At 40.3% G+C, this 18570-nt stretch overlaps 1 protein-coding gene across 1 annotated transcript in view; it reads right to left on the reverse strand.

Annotated features, from left to right (window-relative positions):
• LOC124159138 overlaps positions 1-18570 on the reverse strand; it is a 187468-nt gene that overhangs the window by 52730 nt on the left and 116168 nt on the right. The window lies entirely within an intron of this gene.

Consider the following 18570-nt stretch of genomic DNA (forward strand, 5'->3'; position numbering starts at 1 on the left):
CTTGTCCATGAAAACTTTACTTCGACCACTGGGTTTCGAACCTAATATCTCCCGCGTGATAAGCCGGAACTTCTTAAAACCGCCGCGCCGCGTCGTCTCCCAGTGTCCAGGATTTTCTCAAATTCTTCCCAATTCTATTAAGGGTGCACCCTCCTCCTCTCATCCCCTCCTCATCCCCGGGAAGCCCACCCTGGTCCTCGCACCCTCCTCCCGGGTCGATACGTCCGCCGCCGCCGGGCAAGGGGTGGAGGCATGCCGGGGTGCAAGCAGCTGCCGCCACCACCGGCAGGGAGACGGGGCATAAGAGCCGGTGGGTTAGGCAAACTGTGGACTCTTAAAAACTGACTCTTTTCGCGAAGAATCCAAGGGAGGAAATGTTGTGCTTTAATCTTAAGAGGGAGAGAGGTTGGGAGAAGGCATGTAGCCAGAGAGGTATTTCGGGGACAAGGGGGATGCTAAGTCTAATTTTGTAAGTCCCCTTTAAATTCCGAAAGTAAGCTTACTCCATTGGTGTACACGTAACTATAATTGATAGATTTGAGCAAAATTGTAGAAATGTACATCTATAATGAAAAGTTTTTTTAAATAAATATTTTCATTCGCATATTAGCGTTGCGCTTAGTTGGTCGCATTTTGGTGTTCCGGTAAATGTTGTCAAGGATCAATTGGGGGGCTGAGAATCCAAGGGTTACAAGTGATTTTTTCTCAACAGAGTTAGGTAAAGTTCATTTTTCAAATAAATACACAAAAACTTGGTTGCCGAGGGATACGAGTGAGTCTCTATTCTGCGCTGACATCGAGTGGAAAATCAAATTCACTAATAAATATCTAGTTTATCTCGTTTGTTTTCTATAGCTAATTTTATGTACCTAACTCTGAGTAGAAATAATAAATCACTTGTACCCCTTGGCTTCTCACCCACTCAAATGTAATATTTCCATAAGATTTCAGGATGGTATTGTATTTGGAAGAGGAAATTCACTTTGTACGCTCTACGTTGAGATATTATTACCGACAGTGTCAGGGGCATATTTGGGGGTTGGGTCCCAGGGATCATGACCCCTCCCTCTCACCAAATTTTATCAAAAAATATTTAATTTTTATTAGTTCAATAGCTTTTGTATGCTTTTAAATGAGTAAGGGGAGTGTATGGGCAAATGCATAGCTTAAGGTCTCAAACGTGAGAGAAGTTTGATTTACATTTATCGTAGAGAGTGGCACTCCCTTCTGTAATAATGCCCCTCTGTTCCGGGGGGTATTTTGCACTCCCTGGACCCAGGTAAAGACCCTCCCCCCCTCAAATGTCATGCCGAATCCACCTCTGGGCAGTGTTATGTCATTATTTATGTTGACGAGGTTCTATTCTATATTCCCAGAAAACTTCAACATGATCATGCAGTGGAAAATATTATTTATTTCATTTACTCTTGACGCTTGATTTTATTGAATCACAATGTTTTCGTCCTTGTACCCAGATACAATTCCTTATAATAGAATATTTTGGGGCTTACGTTCAATCAGAAATGAAATGTGTGGGTTAAAGAGGCCTTAGAATCAATATTCCCACGAACTACGAGCATATTAGGCCAAATTATTATTGATGACTGTTACGAAAGGACCGCACACCACATTTTGGGACGCTAAAAAATTTAACATAGGGGGATTCGTTTGCTCCATCGCCCGCTCCACCCGCTCGAACCATCATTTTTTGAATCACAGTATCATTCCCAACATCCCTTTTTCCATCGCTCATTCCGTCACTTTCCGTGCTTACAACTGTCAGTCAGTAAAAAGCCATGGGTGGCGTTACAATCGTTGTTAGCGGCCCTGTGTTCTGATCGGCCGAAGGATAGTGCCAGCGATGGTTTCAGCGACGGAAAAAAGGGACATACATAGTGGTGGAAAAAGGGATGGGATTTCCCTCCCTGAAGCCATCGCGGGAAATGATCACGTGAAACGTCCAATTTACGGCTATCATTGGAGCGTTCGCTGGAGTTCTCCCTCCGAAGTGATGGAAAAAATAATAGGGGATCGGGTTGGATCGGGAGTGTTGGTTTCCCACCTAGTGGGCTTGTATTCAAATCCCCGCGTTTGCAGAGAAATTTCAGGGGCATCCGATCCCCAATCGACTATTGTGTGGAGGACATTTCAAGCGCAATAGGGCGTCCGTCGGATGGGACGATAATCCGTGGTCTCCTGGCGCCTTTCATTAAGAGCAGGCTGACACCGGGTTTTTCTCCACTCTTCCTTCCAGGGGCGCAGCTAGGAATTAAGGCTAGAGGGTTTCAGGCGCAACTAATACTGGGGTGCATGGGGTGTGGTATACCCGCCAGGGTAAGCGGTAGGTGCGGGGGCCCTCCGCCAGAAAATAATTTAGATATAAGATTCAAAATGTTGAGTTTTACGGCCTTCTGAGGTGTATTTTGTTGATCCTCACACTATTCTATAAGCAGTATTAATCCAATTAAGTAAAATAGATTTAACTTAAAAATTTCTCAGAGCTTTTGGGGGGGGAGATTTATCCCCGAAAACCCCCCCCCTCGCTGCGCCACTGCTTCCTTCTACCCTTCCCTGATGGCACAAATGACCTCAGCTGTCGGTTGCCTCCTCCAAATACCATCACATGGAAAAAATGATCGTGTTACCAGGCTTAGCATAGCGCACTCTGCCTGGCAACGTGTTCGGTTGAGAGAGGTTGTCGAGTTCACTTGACGGAACCCTTGTTTGGCAATATTTTTCCCTCTCTGCAGCGAGATGGAACACTTGTCATGAAAATTTGGAGGTGTCGCGTGACTGACCGCAATACTCATAATTTTTGTCTCCGTTTTGGGAATTTCACGATAGAGAAAGAAAAAAAGGGAATTTAAGAAGAGAAAACCATGTTCTTCCACTCAGCTGGCGGTTTTATTCTGACGTATTATCCTATTTTGCTTGAATCATAACTTTTTTCGTCCTCAAACACAAACAGAGTTCCTTAAAATAGAATGTGTTTCGGCATGTGCATTTACCGGGAAATAAATTGTTGGTGGAGATGCAAAAAATTATTTTACTTACAACCTATGAGCATGTAGAGCCAAATTATCGTGGATAACTGTTACTGAGATTGTCCTGGGAAATTAAGTGAGTACGTGCACCTGTCCTCTAAAAATTTAAAAATATTCTATGATAATTGTGGTTCGTCGACTGAAGGCCAAAAAATAGCCTTCTCGAGCTATACTTTCTTAAAATAGTATATCAAAACTCACATCCTACTATTGGTGATAAAAACTGAATTTACCTTCGTTTTCGCGTGGGAATCATGTCAAAAAATAGGCTGGTCACTGTTCTACGTAAGGTACAATTTATTGAAAAATGAATACTGGATTGGGTTCGTCCACCTATTTTTTTAAAGTTGTAGATTATGATGGATTTTGAAAAATAAGAAAAGCAGCATTTTTCCGTTTTTCAATAGCGGACCCTTTGACGGAGAAGTTGATGACGTCACGAACTCATGCCGAGCACGTTGCCTCTTCTGTGCTTATCCTCGGTCTCGTGCATCCTCCACGTGGTTTATGGTTGCTAAAACTATTGCGAGCACAACCTTCTCTAAATGATAGGGTCTCCATGGAGTAAAGTTTTCTCGGGTTTCGCACCGAGTCAGGTCCTCCATATCTCCTTCCAACGTTCATATAAACAACTCGCCCATCGTCATCAGGGATTCCGGAATCCAATCCAATAGAGTCTCCCTGTTCGAGTAAGTGAGCCACAACTCTAATGACATCAACATCTAGTGGAAAATGGATGGAAACTTTCGCGTTTTCCCATTATACGAGAATGAAGTTTGGGAAAGATTTGTTAAGCTTTCCATCAGCTAAATTATTCCATCAACTGAAATCGTCGGTGAACGACCGCATTGGAGTCGATTACAGTAGTTGCCTGCGATATGCGAATCGGTCTACTCAAAATGCAGGGAAAAAGTTAAGCTTTAAAACATGAGGATAGATTACCCAAACACTCACCACCTTATATTGATTTTCGTCCCGATGGATCTGTATTAGATAGCGAAATTTTTAAAGTAGCATACGCATGCGCTTTGACCCTTGTAGTCTTGGACCTACCTATCTCGCGAAGTGTGCAGAAATAATGGTGGAAGACTTTCATAAATGATGAATAGTGAATGGGTTCTCTGCCAAAGGATTGTTGTTACAAGGAGTAGGGTAATTTCAAGGAAAATTCTGAAAAAATGCAATGCATAGATTCGTAAATTATTGAGATTATTTGTTAGAATTTGACTGAGAACATGTGATTCGTTTCTTGCTGTGTCTCTTCTTCGAAACGACGAATTCGAGTTCTGGAGTTATTTTTGTATTTACTTCCTGAAGTTATGAGGAAAACCAAAACTGATGTATATGATATTCCGTTTATTCGTATCTTTAACTTTCCTCCCTTTCACCGTCCAAAATTAGAAATATCGCACAGTTTCGTTTCACTAAGTTTTCCACCGTTTTACCTCCTCATTATAAGTGGAGTGAAGTGAGGTACCTAAAATATTTAATGCTTCGCCAGTTTTTACGCCTGCGTAACCTATTTCCACCGGAGAGGTTTCAAAATGTTTCCACGAAAAAGATGACAAGGGATGGTATCTTCTTCCTCACGATGTATTGATCCTTTTTAAAAAGATAGCTTTTTCAAAGAATCGGAGAAATATTTTTATTTTTTGACGCAAGAAATTTGCATTTCTGTTGTAAAACTAAAACCAATTATTTCCCCCTCACAAATGTACAGAGAAATAAAGTTCGGGCTTGGGAAATTGATATTAGTATTTTAGAAACGAATGTTCAACGATGAACTTCTCCTCTGTCATAAGAGGACCGTATAAGCTAAAAAGAACCTGTGCGACTGTCGGAGATAAGTGCGGATTCGGTGATTCACTTGTATCCCTTTGCCACAACAATAATGTGTACACCACCATTTGCACTTATCTCCAAAATTAAAAAATTGCACTTGGCTTCCAGGGTCCTCATATAAAAATTATCTTCATTGGTTAACAATAATAATGAATGTGGTATTTAAAAACATTGTGTACTATTTAGTTTCACCTATGTGTGGGTGACCTCAGCGTTTCACTATCTTTCTCACTTTTGCTCTTCTTCCTTTCTCAACCATTCCACACGGAACTTAGCATCGCATCGGTCGGGAAATGTTGGGGCCACCCTAGTAATCACCGGTATTGGAATTGTCACAGCGAAATAGCCCAAAAATTTATTATCGCCAGGACTACCACCCGCGAAAGTTTTAACGTATAATCAATATGTTGTGAATTACACTTCGAGTACGCTGGAACAATTTTTGCCATTAATTTTTGAGCTTTCGCTTCCCGCGAAAGTATTGCTCTTGTTAATAAATATCTTCAGATGCAGAATTCTTTTGAGGAACTTTTGATAAGTGCTCAATAAAAAAGTGAATTTCAACAAAAAAATAATGGAGAAAAACATTGTTAATATTATTGTATTATTTATAATAGAGGCTTTAGGTAGCAAGGTTGAAATTCTGCTAAAATATTCCGCTCACAGTTTATGAGTAGCGCGTGAAGATTTATGGATCATACTGAACCAGTTATAAAGAAGAGGGGAGAAAATACAGATGGATTTTCCAAGAATCTTCAGAGTGATGAGTAATTCCATTCCATTCCAGTGTATTTTCGTAGTTCAGGGAACTTCTTCATATAATGCATTGTTTTTAGCCGCTGGCATATAAATCATTAGTCAAAATTATTTTGGCTTTAAGAAAACTCTGTGTATTAATTTGGCTGGGCTAAAATATCCATATTTCAAAGCGATCAGTGAGGATAAATTCTTTTGAGTGGTATGGTTCTGTGGGTTCAAACTAGGAATGCATTTAAATGATCGTTATAGAATTTCTTTACTTTCAAATTGGCCGATTTTGAAATAAGTTTGACTTTTTAAAGGATTTCTTAAAACAAAATGAATTCGAGATCAATTTCGAGAAATCTCTAATTAACAGATAGGAAATGAAACAATTGTGACACTGAGATATAATTCGTTTGGGTTAAAAGTTAGGGATTTTATCAAAAGGAAGAAAATATCCTCTCTGATATAGTGATATAGGTTTCGAATGGAACATACTAAGAGTGACTAGCAGAAATATCTGCCTCGTATCCAAATCAATCGATATTTGATTAGGAAAGCTTTGACCGTACACGAAAGAAATCACATTTTGTCACTGAGAGATAATTCGCTTGGGTTAAAACGCAGAGATTTTATCAAAGGAAGGGAATATCCTTTCTGATATGGTGACATAGGTTCCAAATGGAACGTACTTAAGAGCGAATAGCTAAAGTATTTACTCCCATCTGAATCAATCGATATTTGATTAGGAAAGCTTTGATCTGTGCTGTTTCCATCTCCACGGTCAAGTGAAGGAGTAGTGACCGAAGGTAAGCGTGTATGTGTTGCGTGAGTTCGTGCGCTCTGACGGCTTTTATCACGGTTTTGCTTTGACCTGGCACCTTGGCGTTCGCCCCTCGTAGTGACCTTGGTGTGAGCCTTTGTGCTGCTTGCGACCATCCATCCCTTATCCCCCCACACTCGCCGTCTGCAGGCTCCCTTGTCGCACCCCTGCCTTCACTGGGAAGGTAAAGTATTGCGTTCACGGAGAGAATCAAGCGTAAACTGCAACACTCGTGGTGGATCAAAGGATCGATCATCTGTAGGAAGCTTTCATGGGTCTGAATTCCAGCGGAGCGGAGGAAATTCTGTTAAGGCTCTCCTGAAAAATCGAACTTGTACACAGCTATGCAATGTTATTTTCCTGCACATAAAGAGGATTGGGCGTCGGCTAGGAAATCTTTGTGTCCGCGGTTTAATTCCTGGCTTAGGAAAATTTTTGTTCGTAATACTCCTAAATGCCTTTAGTTTTCACGCGGTGTTGTAAAACATGAATTGCGCATGTTTACTGTTTTAGCTAATAATTCCTAAAGTCTGTAGTTAGATTCTTCGATCATCAGAAGAAATCTCTTGTGACTGTTGTTGTTCTCGGTATCCAAATCTTCTTCGATTAATTCATTAGTCATATTTAAACTTTGATTGTATTGGAAAGTATTATGATTGAAATTAATTGAATTTAATTTGCTTTATTTAGTTCTGTATGTGTCAGACTAGGACTCGATTTTTTTTGCACTCTCTCTGCGTACTTCATAACCTTAGATTGCCAATACTGCGATCACTCTGTGTATCTTTTTCCCGGGATACAACTGATGCAGCTGTTTTTGGAACTTTCTTAAATCAAGAAAATAGTTCGAAATGCATTAAGCACATTGATACAAAAATGCGCGAATATTACATTAGGAGATTCTTAATTCCGCCGCTGGAATTGTTGTCGCTCCGCGCGCATTTTAATCAGATAAATCGCCACGTGAGGCATTACTAGTCATCGATGTCCACTTCTCACGAGGAAATACACGGCAGTAGTTCGTAACTGAGCCAATAAATCATATATACCACACATTTAACGCATGCGATAAGATTACCTACTAAAAAAAGGCCCCTTCCATTACCTACAGTTAATGGTGAAAGCCGCTCCGAACAAGATGCCGCTGCCCAGCGGCACCGCCGCATGAAATGCGAGAGAAACTGCAACAGATATAACGCATAACCACCGTGTTATTGGTTCTCAATCAGTGGAGTCCCCTTGCATAAAATTTTTTAAGTTCATTGTCAATTATTGACAATTTATAATTATTCGCTACGGTAACAACGAACACAGAGCTCCTATTGGCCAACCCATCAATTATGCTTGAGGAAATGCGCAGCACAACAGAAACTGCCTCCAAGTCGCTGAGAAAAATTCTATTCCTTTGCATTCGTCATCCAATATGGTTTATTTCCCGGGGAAATGGAAGCGAAAACTCCTCTCGCCATATTCGACCACGCCCTCTCTCTCCTCTCATGAATTGGTTAAAATGGACGCTCGTCCTTCCAATGCGGAGGTTACCATGTGCAGTGACTGATGTTTCGTTCTAGCGAATTGCGGTACTGTCTTTTCACACCCACCCGTTTAAATCTGAATTCATAAAAATAATTCGGCTCATAACGTCACGAAGTCATGGCGAACGTATCGCTTCTTCCACGCTTTTTCCTCGGCTTTTGGTATGCAATGGCCGCTTGTGATTTGTTGTTGTGTACAATCTTGTGATCGATTCCTTCACTCAATGAAAAGGCTCATCCTGAACGAGTGAATGAACTAGATCTCTATAGATGTAACTTTCCAATGCAGGACAACTTGTCCGGCAAGCGAGGACGTGTCTGATTGAGGCTAGGATGAGCGCTGCATGCCCGGTGTGGAATCACCCCGTGTCACACACCCTGGTTGTGGATTGCTCATTACCTTGTAGATGTTGAATCAAGTAAGGATTCAGCATCAAATTTGGGGAGGCGTCATGACCTGGGTCCGGGGAATATGGAATACTCCCCAGAAGAGAGGGACGATCTCCCGTGTAAACTTCTTTGCAGGGAGTGCTATGCTCTACGAATAATACATTTCAAACTTCTCTCACGTTTGGGACTTTTAGCCATGCATTTGCATGTACTCCTTTACATTATTTATTATTACTTCTTTGAATTATACAGAAACTATAAATCTAATAAATATTAAAGTGACCACCCAAATTCTATCAAAAAAATTTTGGGGTGGGCTAAATTTTTTATAAAATTTAGGGGGTGACCCTTGCGACCTCCCTCCCCCTAAATCTGATGTGAATCCCCTGATGTGAATAATGTAAGGTTTGCAGATGTTCAGGGCGCAAAATGATTTAACTTCAGACAGAGTAGGTAGCCAATAGCAAACAACCAGTGTCAGTCTTCTAGCTCGCTCCCACTCGTGCCCGGCCGTGACTGACTCAATGTCCGAGGGCTTCCTTCTCAATGGCCCGACCTTCACCAGGTGGTAACTGCCATCATTTCTCAATGTATGGTCTATAAGGCTGTTCCGTCTTCATGTCAAGGTTGTTATGAGGCTTCTCTTCTTTCCTATTCTTCTTAAGACTTCCTCATTACTCACTCGGTCGATCCATTTAATTCCCATCATTCGTCCGAAGCACCACATTTCCTTGATTTCTACGCGACTGACGTTGTCCATTCCACACTTCCGTAGAAAAGCATGCTCCAAATGTAAGGTCAAATAAATTGTTTCCTTACTTCTACGTTTAAATTTCCTGCTGTTAGTTGGTATTTCTGTTGGTGGAATACTCTCGTCTCCTAGGCTATGGTGACGATAATTTCTTTCTTACTTCTCCCATCGCTAGTTATACTGCTTTCTCATTTTACTATCGAATTATATCGATGAATAGCGATTTGAGAGTCTGTGTGAACGACCACGTTTCACTGTGGAGGAACACAATTTTTTTCATCTCGTTGGCTGTGTAGTATTTTTTCCGGAGCCTGAAGCTCTGGTCGTCGGTGGAAACAAATTATATGGATTCTTCCGAGCCACCGACTGGACGGACGTCAACGCAGCAGATTGGACGTAATCCACCGACTGCGTTCATTGGAAACCCGCCGCAGTGGAAAAGCTCCCCCATCGACACAGCCGAATACCATAAGCCAGGCGTTGACAGGTAATCACCAACGGACACGCCTTTTGCCCCTCGGACGAACCTAAAATTTTAGCGGAATTCTCTGGAAATCAATAAATTACGGACCCAATAATCGAATAGCTTGAAATGTCGAATGAAGCGTATTGAATGAATGAGGTATGTGGCATAAGCAGGACATTGTGTGTACCCCAGTGGCCGGTTTTATAATGTTAAGCTAAAATTATTTTGAGTATTAAAACAGTAGATAACCGGATTCTTCCATTTCATATCACTAGTTACACTACTAGTTTCTAAGTAAACGATATTCTAAACCACCTTTTTTCGCAGTAACTTTAAGATATTTTCAACTTAAGTTTTCGGTTGTATCATGTTACGTTCAGCACCGATCAGGCACTATAAACCCTATTCTAAATTATCCGATTGATGTATCTGATCTAGTAAACCTCTCCCGAGTAATTACAGCTGCATTTAGAGTTGTTTAGGGTGTATCCAGCGCAGGGGCGCAGCGAAGAATTAAGGCGAGGGGGGTTTTAGGCAAAAATAATACTTAGGGGTGTGGGGGTATTGCATACCCGCAAGGGTAAGCAGGAGTTGCGGGGGCCCTCCTTTAGAAAAATTTTAAGAATAATGGTTCAAAAAGGCGAGTTTTACGGCCTTCTGATGGATATTTTATTGATCCTAACACTATTCTATAAGAAATACTGATCTAAATAGGTAAAATGGATTAAACCTAAAAATTTTCCTGAGCTCTGGGGGGGGTTTTAATCCCCAAACCCCCCCCCCTCGCTGCGCCACTGATCCAGCGTGCTAGCTTGCCCAACGTTACGTAGCCGCTTCTGTTTACCTTTTGTTTGGGAGCAAGTGAGCTTTTCAGTGGAGGGTATTTATGAGCGTTCATATTGGAAACGGGGGTAGAGGGAGTTTTTAATTTACTAGAAGTCAAAGCAGGATACCATGTGTTGCTGATTTTGAGGCCGCAATCCTTACTGAAGCTGACCATGTATTTTCTCATCTGCAACGCATCGCGAATAAGTCGGGGCTTAAATTTTTTCCCTTTGGTCATCATTTAAGTTTTCCTAAATCCAAGATTGCATGCTCTTCCACCGCTGGCTTCAAGGGTTGTCCAAGTCTAATGGCACCCTGAAGTTCTTCTAGTCGGGTTTTGACTGTACGGCCACGAAATGTCAGGCAAAAACCAATAGAGTACACGGAATCCCCTAAGAACTTTAAATGCAACGGTTGAGGCAGGTTTACATTTGACGATTTACCTATCAACCTGGCCATTTGGCTTACCACTGTGAATTTCCTACTTCAGTAGGATTTCAGGGAATATTGCTCTACTTTCATTCAAAATTCCTACCCTGGAACGTTCTTTATTTATTCGTGCACCTTCGAAAATAGATCGATTGGCCTTTCACATCGGGATTATTATCTTAGAAATCGAACGTGCTCGAACATCCATATCCTAGGTAGGGACAACATACCCAGTCGGGACTCGAATCCGCGACCTCTTCTGCCGCAGACAAGGACTTTTCTCCGCCGCCAACGAGGCCGGCCATCTTTATTTAAGGCGGAAGATTATTGAGTCGGAAGTGATTGAAACCATTTGCAAGGAACGGAAATGAAGATATTTGCCCCAAAAATGAAATTCACCATGAGAAATCATTTGGTTCATCCGGAATTCGAACCAGAATCTCCCGATTTCCGTTCAAATATGCCAACAGTTAAACCACCAAGTCATCTGCTTTCAAAGCTTGATTTGGAAAACGTCCGTCGCTGAACAGCGGTTAGTAAGGTTAAGTAGTTAGTTTCAACCTTGTCAACCCTTATTTGTTCAAAAGACAATATTCGCTGAAGATCGTCATCAACTGGTTTGCATCCCACTGGCAAGTCCCAAACATCATTGTTGTCTCCATATTCTCCTCTTCTGTACCTCCTCCTTGGTTTCCTTATTTCTTCCTTTTCACCTCAATTCGTCTGTCTCCTTCAGCCTCCTTCCTAGTCTCTTTTCTCCTTCCTTTTTTCCCTTGACTGGTGTATTTAAAATCCTTTCCCCCCTTAAAATATGCCTGATAAAATTTCCCTCTCTCCTTTGTATAGTTCTCAATAATGTTCTTTCCTCCCCAACTCTTTCCAGTTCCTCCTCATTCCTCACTTTTTCCACCCACTTCACTCTCTCCAGCCTGCGCCCCACCCACATCTCATAAACGTTGATCTTATCCCGGTCTCTTCTTCCCAAGGTCCACGTTTCGCATCCATAAAAATACTCTAGAGTCATCACTGTGGATTGGATGATTGAGAAATGTATGAGAAGGAAGTGCATTTTTCATAAGTGTGGCGAACGTCAAATGGGTGAAGGGTTTCTATCGTACTTGTAAGATGCGGCGTAATGGAGAGTGAAGCGTAAACTCTCTAACCGAAAACTTTTAACGAGATAGAAACACATTTTGAGGTCCTTCCACTGCAGTCATCACTCAGGTCGCTTAATGACCTATTCTCAGCAAGTTGGATTAAATCATCAGTTTGTAAAAGAAAATCGTCAGTGTCGACTATCATGCAATTAGGTTTTCCCTTTATTTTCATCTTAATAGTGGATCAAAATGAACACAAAAAAATATTTGAATATAAATAAGTTGATTTTATTAAAAATGTGAATTATATCAACGTTATCATAATTCTCAGACGCAGCTATTTTTACCATTAAAACCTTCTCTGTAGCCGTATTGTGTTCATAGTCGTCGTCGTAGAATGCTGTGATTTGGTGGAAGGAAAGACCGATGTTCTCATAGCATTCACACGGATAATGCTTTTAGTATGTCTTTATCATTAATCGATATTCTTAAATAATATTTATTACAATTTATTTCGACTACCCATCCTTTGGAGAGTATTAATCATGATAATAAAAATTCTGTAGTACTGATTTTGTGCCTTTGTCACAGACGTTATTGTTTGTAAGCCGAATTCTTTCCAGATTTCGTTTGCCTTCTTCTGTGAGATAGGGTGTGACCTTCCTCGGTAACCATAGTAACGCCGAAGGGAAACGCAGAGCACGGTTGCCAACTTTGTCGATGTGAGTCCTTATGCCTCCACGTTCTGGGTCATTCATGACTCCGCTTCGGAGCGAACGCAATCATATTAGAGGGTAAACCCTGTAAGAATTCTGAATTTGAAGAAGAAACTTCGGAATAATAAAAGCTACTTCCGTGTATATGTGTGGTAGCCGAAGTTATGGAGCCTGAACCGGCCCCCTTTTCAGCATAATGAATCAACGTATCAACAAATTTCCATATTTAACTTGTGATATTCAAAGTCATCGCTATTGAATATTAAAAGGTATGTTCTTGTCTATAAAGAGCCTTAGTTAGTATGGATTGTCGAAACTTACGTCAGTAAATATATGTGGAATGTTAAAAATTTGCTCATTAATGCTAATTTATGTAATAATAATCCTAATTTTTCGCGCTATGGTGTGTCCTGAGCATTTTATTTCGATATAGACCCACATATGTGGTAGCGATAGGATATACATTTATTAGCTTCACACTCTTACGGGAGTGTTCTACAAAAGTATAATTGTCGACTATTTGTTTAATACTTCCATCTTAATTTTGCATTCTGAGGGTGTCCATCATCTAATTTCTTTATTTAAACATGCCACAAATTAACTTTATCTATCTTAAACATAGTCCTTTATTTTAAATGTGTCGTGACAAGTAAGGGAAATTAACTAGAGCTGATAATGTTCATGTGTAGATTTGGAAATCTCAAAGCAGCATCAGACCATATGCTCTTGGTCGTAATATAGGAAATGAGAAAGTATTAATCAAAATAAATGTCTTGGGTCGTTAAATATCCCGTAATGAGGACTTTGTTAAATTCTATTACTGTTATTTAAATAAACGAAAATTCGGCCAGCGATGAGTAAAGTTAATTATTGAGTCATCATAGATGTTTATCGATGGGAATAATTCGTAACCTTATCGTATCCCAGATGTCAATGCACTAAGGAATTATTGAATTTTTAAAATGCATTACTCTTTGTAACTCATTAAATGGTTGAAAAAAGATTTTATTATTTCATCAGGTACATATCCACTCTTGTGTCACCTTTAATTGGGATCTTGTTTGGGTCATGTCAATAATGTAATGAAGACTCTGGCGATGATTGTTAATGTTCGTGATTTAAGTTGACATCCAATTCATAAATTTAGTGCTATAAATATTCTATCACCATCATCATGCGTCGAAAACCTCAAGATTGGTTTGTCGTAGCTCCCCTATCCGCTAGCCTTTTCATAGCGACGAATTTCTTCTCTTTTACATGCTTTATAACATTTCCTATGTAAGTTCAACAGCTTCAGGCTTCAATTGGTGGATGTTAGACATGTTTAAATAATTAAATGATCGTAGCAATTTTCCACAAAATGTTTTTACTGTTGTACCAAATGATGGCTCAGTGAGCCAAAACGTGCTGCACGCAGTAAAAACATTTTGTGGAATTGTGCCACGATCTTTTATTTATTTAAACATTTCCTATGTAACTCATTCGGGGCCATGGTTTGGCCTTCTTCCCTGCCACTTGTCCTTCTACGATTGTTTACATCAGGCCATCACGCCTCATAATGTGGCCAACTAAGTTGTCTCGTCTCGTCCTTAAGGCTTATAAAATACTGCTCTTTTCTCCCACTCTCCTTAGCCCTTCTTCGTTACTTACTCGGTCGATTCAATGTATCCTCATCATTATCGGCAGCACCATATTTATTGCGTTTATACGATTGTTTTCATCATGCCATCACGCCAAATAAGTTGTCTCGTCTTTTCCTTAAGTTTTAAAAGACTTCTCTATTCTCCCAATCTTCTTAGCACTTCCTCATTAATTACTCGGTAGATTCATTTTATCTTCATCATTCTTCGGCACCACCACATTTCGTATGTCTCCATATTTAAAAGTGTTTGTCATGAATCTGAGGATCCAAATGGCCGTCGGATAGAGAGAGGAAAAAACTGTTGCTTTGGCATAGGTCAGCGAAAATCGCTTCCTTACCCGTTGGGGAGGCCCCGCTCCGCTACCAAAAACTTCGTCTGAATAAAACATATGCCGTGCTTCTGAGAAAAGGGCTTCGGCTATTACCGACTTATTTTTTTCTCCCTTTCAACCCCCTAGACTCCTCTTAAACGCCACAGGAAGAACCTCCCCTCTCGGCCTCCGCTTTATTTCTTCTTTCTCATCTCTCCACCCCCTGACCCCTTCCGTCCACTTAAGGCGATGACCTTTTGACCCCCCACCCTCTCTCCATTCCTCCACGATCCTCCCTTTTATTGTTTCCCTCACTCGGAAAAAGTCCCGTTCGGAGGGTTCCATATCTTCTTCAACTCCTCCCCACAAAACGAGAGGTCACGCCCGTCGCGTGAGAGCCTGCGTCTCTCTACCTATATCTCTTTTTGGGATATAGTCATGGGCGTTTTCCGACTGTGCTCGTAAGACACAGAGGTAATTCGGATTTTGAGGCACTTGCGAGCGGCATCGGCTGAAGTCATGTGATGCACTCGGGCTACCTATTATTATTGCAAAAGAATCACGAAAAAATTTAAACGTAAGAATACATAGGTAGGAATGAAGTGTATGCGCAATTTTGAACCTCAGAACAATATTAACTCCAAAAATGATTTTCTAAAAAGGTATTTAGATGAGTTAACTTGACCAGTTTCAACATTGCTTCCAGCCTTAGCACACTGAACTGTTGACGACACACATTGACTAAATATTCACAATGTAATAGGTAAATCCTCAATAAAAACATTTGTAAACAAAATATATGTAATGCGCATGTAAAAGCCGAGAAAATAAAAATATTTTCGTAATTTAGGAGAATTCGGTGTATTGGTTTCAATTTTACGATATCGGTTCCAGAGATCCCGGCGGCCATCTGGCCAGTTTTAGGCAGTTTTTCGTAAATATCTTTCTTATTTCATCATGAGCTTATACTTTTCCGCACTTATTTAGATTTTTCACAAAATTTTCTTCGCCTCACTTTTTCCGCCTCAACAACGTCTTGTAACAAACAACTGCGCTACCTGGAAAAAACCGCATTTCTCCATAAGAGCCCATGTTTCATTGTCCTAATTTTACCGTGAAGCATCTCAAACACGGCTCATAGGAATCCCTTTTTCTTTGGATCATATGAAGTACGTGTTTGAAAGAATGTGTTACCAAAGTTTCATAAAATTCTTGTTACTTTTACCGAAGTGCTCTAACTACCTGAAAGTTGTGGCCTTCTTATTTAATTTTTTTATCTCTTATTGTCTCCCCCACAGCGCATGGACACGGTTTGTGCGATTATAATAGCTTGAAACAATTTATCTCAAAATGGGTGTGATTGCGAAATCTTATTGTTGATACTCGTTCAAAGCTCTCGTTTCCATACTTTGATTGAAGCCTACATTGAATAAAACCCGAATATCACGGTGAACTCATTCACCTTCCGTTCCTCAAGCTTCCATTGATGTAGGTAATCGCCGCGATAACTGGGGAAAATTACGTCTCTCTCTTCATCCGAGGAATTCTGCACCATGGCCATGATATCACTTACGTTTCCTTATCATCCGTGCAAAAAACGATAGAGAAACGTTATTTACTGCAATAAATAAAATAAAATTTCCTTAATATTAATTATGAAAATCTTTATGTAATCTCTCAAAATAAAGCTTGAAAATACGCCTTACAAAGTAGAAACATCTACGATAATTCGGAATCCGTTGAAATAAAAAGGAACCATTCTCTCTGTGGATAGCATAAAATGAACGAAACACATCTAAAGCAGAATCAGCACAAGTCGCATATCCCATCCATTACGTTATTCAGCGTTATCATGAGAACTACATAGTATATCCATCAAAGTATGTCCCTTAGATGGCCATGCATCTGCACTTCGATTTATTTCAGAGGAACAAGGAAAGTTTACGAATCTTATATACACGAAAAATTTCCGAATTGGCGTGCCGTGTTTTTACCCTCTATTATCACAAGAGCCATTCGCATGTAAGGGTATTTTCCGACGGGGTAGACTGAGATTGGGATGTCGGAGGTCTCTTGGGGTCGTATATCTGTCTAGCTCCCAAAGGCGGGAGTTCGTGGGACCCTTTGTGGAGGGCCGGATACCTTCGAGGAAGGATACTCAAGTCGTGAAGGTTTTTCGGATGGTCTCCGTCCAGGCACGGTGCCAAATGGGAAAACCCTCGCTGGGGTCCTTCTAAAATAAACGATCCCTTATCCTTTCTCGCCCCGAAACCACCACGCCTCCTGGTGATACCCAACCGTGACCAAATCTAACAATTTATCTGATGTATTTGCACCCCAAAAGGAAAAGAATAAAATTCGTTCCTTCCCCTGTGGCGAGAAATAAAATAAAAGAAACGAGAAGCGGGATTCGTAAATTCCATGGATATGCCAGCCTTCTTCCAATTTCTCTTACTGTGAGTGAAGGAGTTGCGTTGGGGATATTATCATCGCAATGGCATTCATGAGTTTCCTCCATTATTTTACGGTACTTTTGATGGATCAGCAATGTAGAAGGGGGTAAAAAAAACGAGGGGGCAAAATAAATTTTAATAAAATAGGTTTCGTAAAAAAGAAGCCTCTGTAAATATTAAAATTCACGAAAAAAACATCAGCATTGGTAAAGTAACTTGAAATTTCAATAGGTATAAAATTTCATTCCCTGGGGTTAAAAGTTCGCGCTTGTCCATATTTCAGTGATTCGCTTTTATCTTTTATCATAGTTGCGAATGGCGCGCGTGGACGTTGAAACCTGAGGAAGATAATTGTGTCCTAATTTTAGTTCAGCACCATCACTTTTGACTCCTGATGGATTTCATTATGTTTCTGCATCGTCTGTACCTATAGTGAAATGCCAAAAAATATATTGCGTAGTTAATATTTGAACTTAAAGTAATCAGAGAACCTTGTGTTCAACAGAGCTATTTATTATTGTGTGCTCTTGAACTTTTTACCAAGAATTTGTACTTCATCGATGTTGTATTTTACCGGATACTGGCTGGGTGAATGCGTAATTCTAACCATTTTTGTGCATCTATTTATAAATATTATTGAACCATTGGGGATTTTTTTAGGTTTTCCACCATCCTATGTTAATTACCGTGCCAATAATCCTCTCGCATCATTACCATAGAATCTAATAAGAAAGACAGCCTGTAATATGGTCTCCGTATTTGTATGTTAATTGTTTTGACTTTTTTCTTGTAGATATTTTTAGTCCGTAACTGTCCGTATTTGTAGGTAATTTTATTATAATTTATACAGTGTTAAAGTAATGGACTATTATTCGCCCGTAAAATATAAGATAGAACCACTTATCTTGCCGGAACTATGGAGTTGACAACTCAAAAAGACCGTCTGTAGGTTTACAACAACTTGCAATGGCGTAATTCATATAATTAGTCAGTTTGGCGTAATTACAATTAGGCACTGGTAATGACGGCTTCTAAAAGTCATTTGTTGGGATAGCCTACATTTTTACCGTAAGTACCCAGTAGCAAGAGAGATTGTTTATCCCTCGAGAGGCACAGAATTATCGTTAGTCTAGTAAATCGATTTCACAGTTGATGTGCAGTTTGTGCTAGGACTACAGGAATATGTCGGTAGTTATTCTGGTTTCAAATAAGTTAAGTTACGCCAAGTGTATTTGTTTTGAATGAGTACTTAGGGTTTCTTAGGTCTAAGGTAATTCATAAAATGAATTCAACATATTTGAATGAATGTAGTATGTCGGCCTTCGCATGTCGTAGTGTATTTTACCTCAAACAATGATATCTGTCGCTTCGCATTCTAAGCCCAACGCATCAATATTTGATTAAAAGGCCCCGGGGCAATCCGCAGGGTGAGATCGTGATTAGGCCTATCACTGCACACCATTTCACCCCTTCTACCATCCTCCTTTAGGTAATAACACTTCACC

Source organism: Ischnura elegans, chromosome 5 (assembly GCF_921293095.1).
Source record: "Ischnura elegans chromosome 5, ioIscEleg1.1, whole genome shotgun sequence".
NCBI lineage: Eukaryota > Metazoa > Arthropoda > Insecta > Odonata > Coenagrionidae > Ischnura > Ischnura elegans.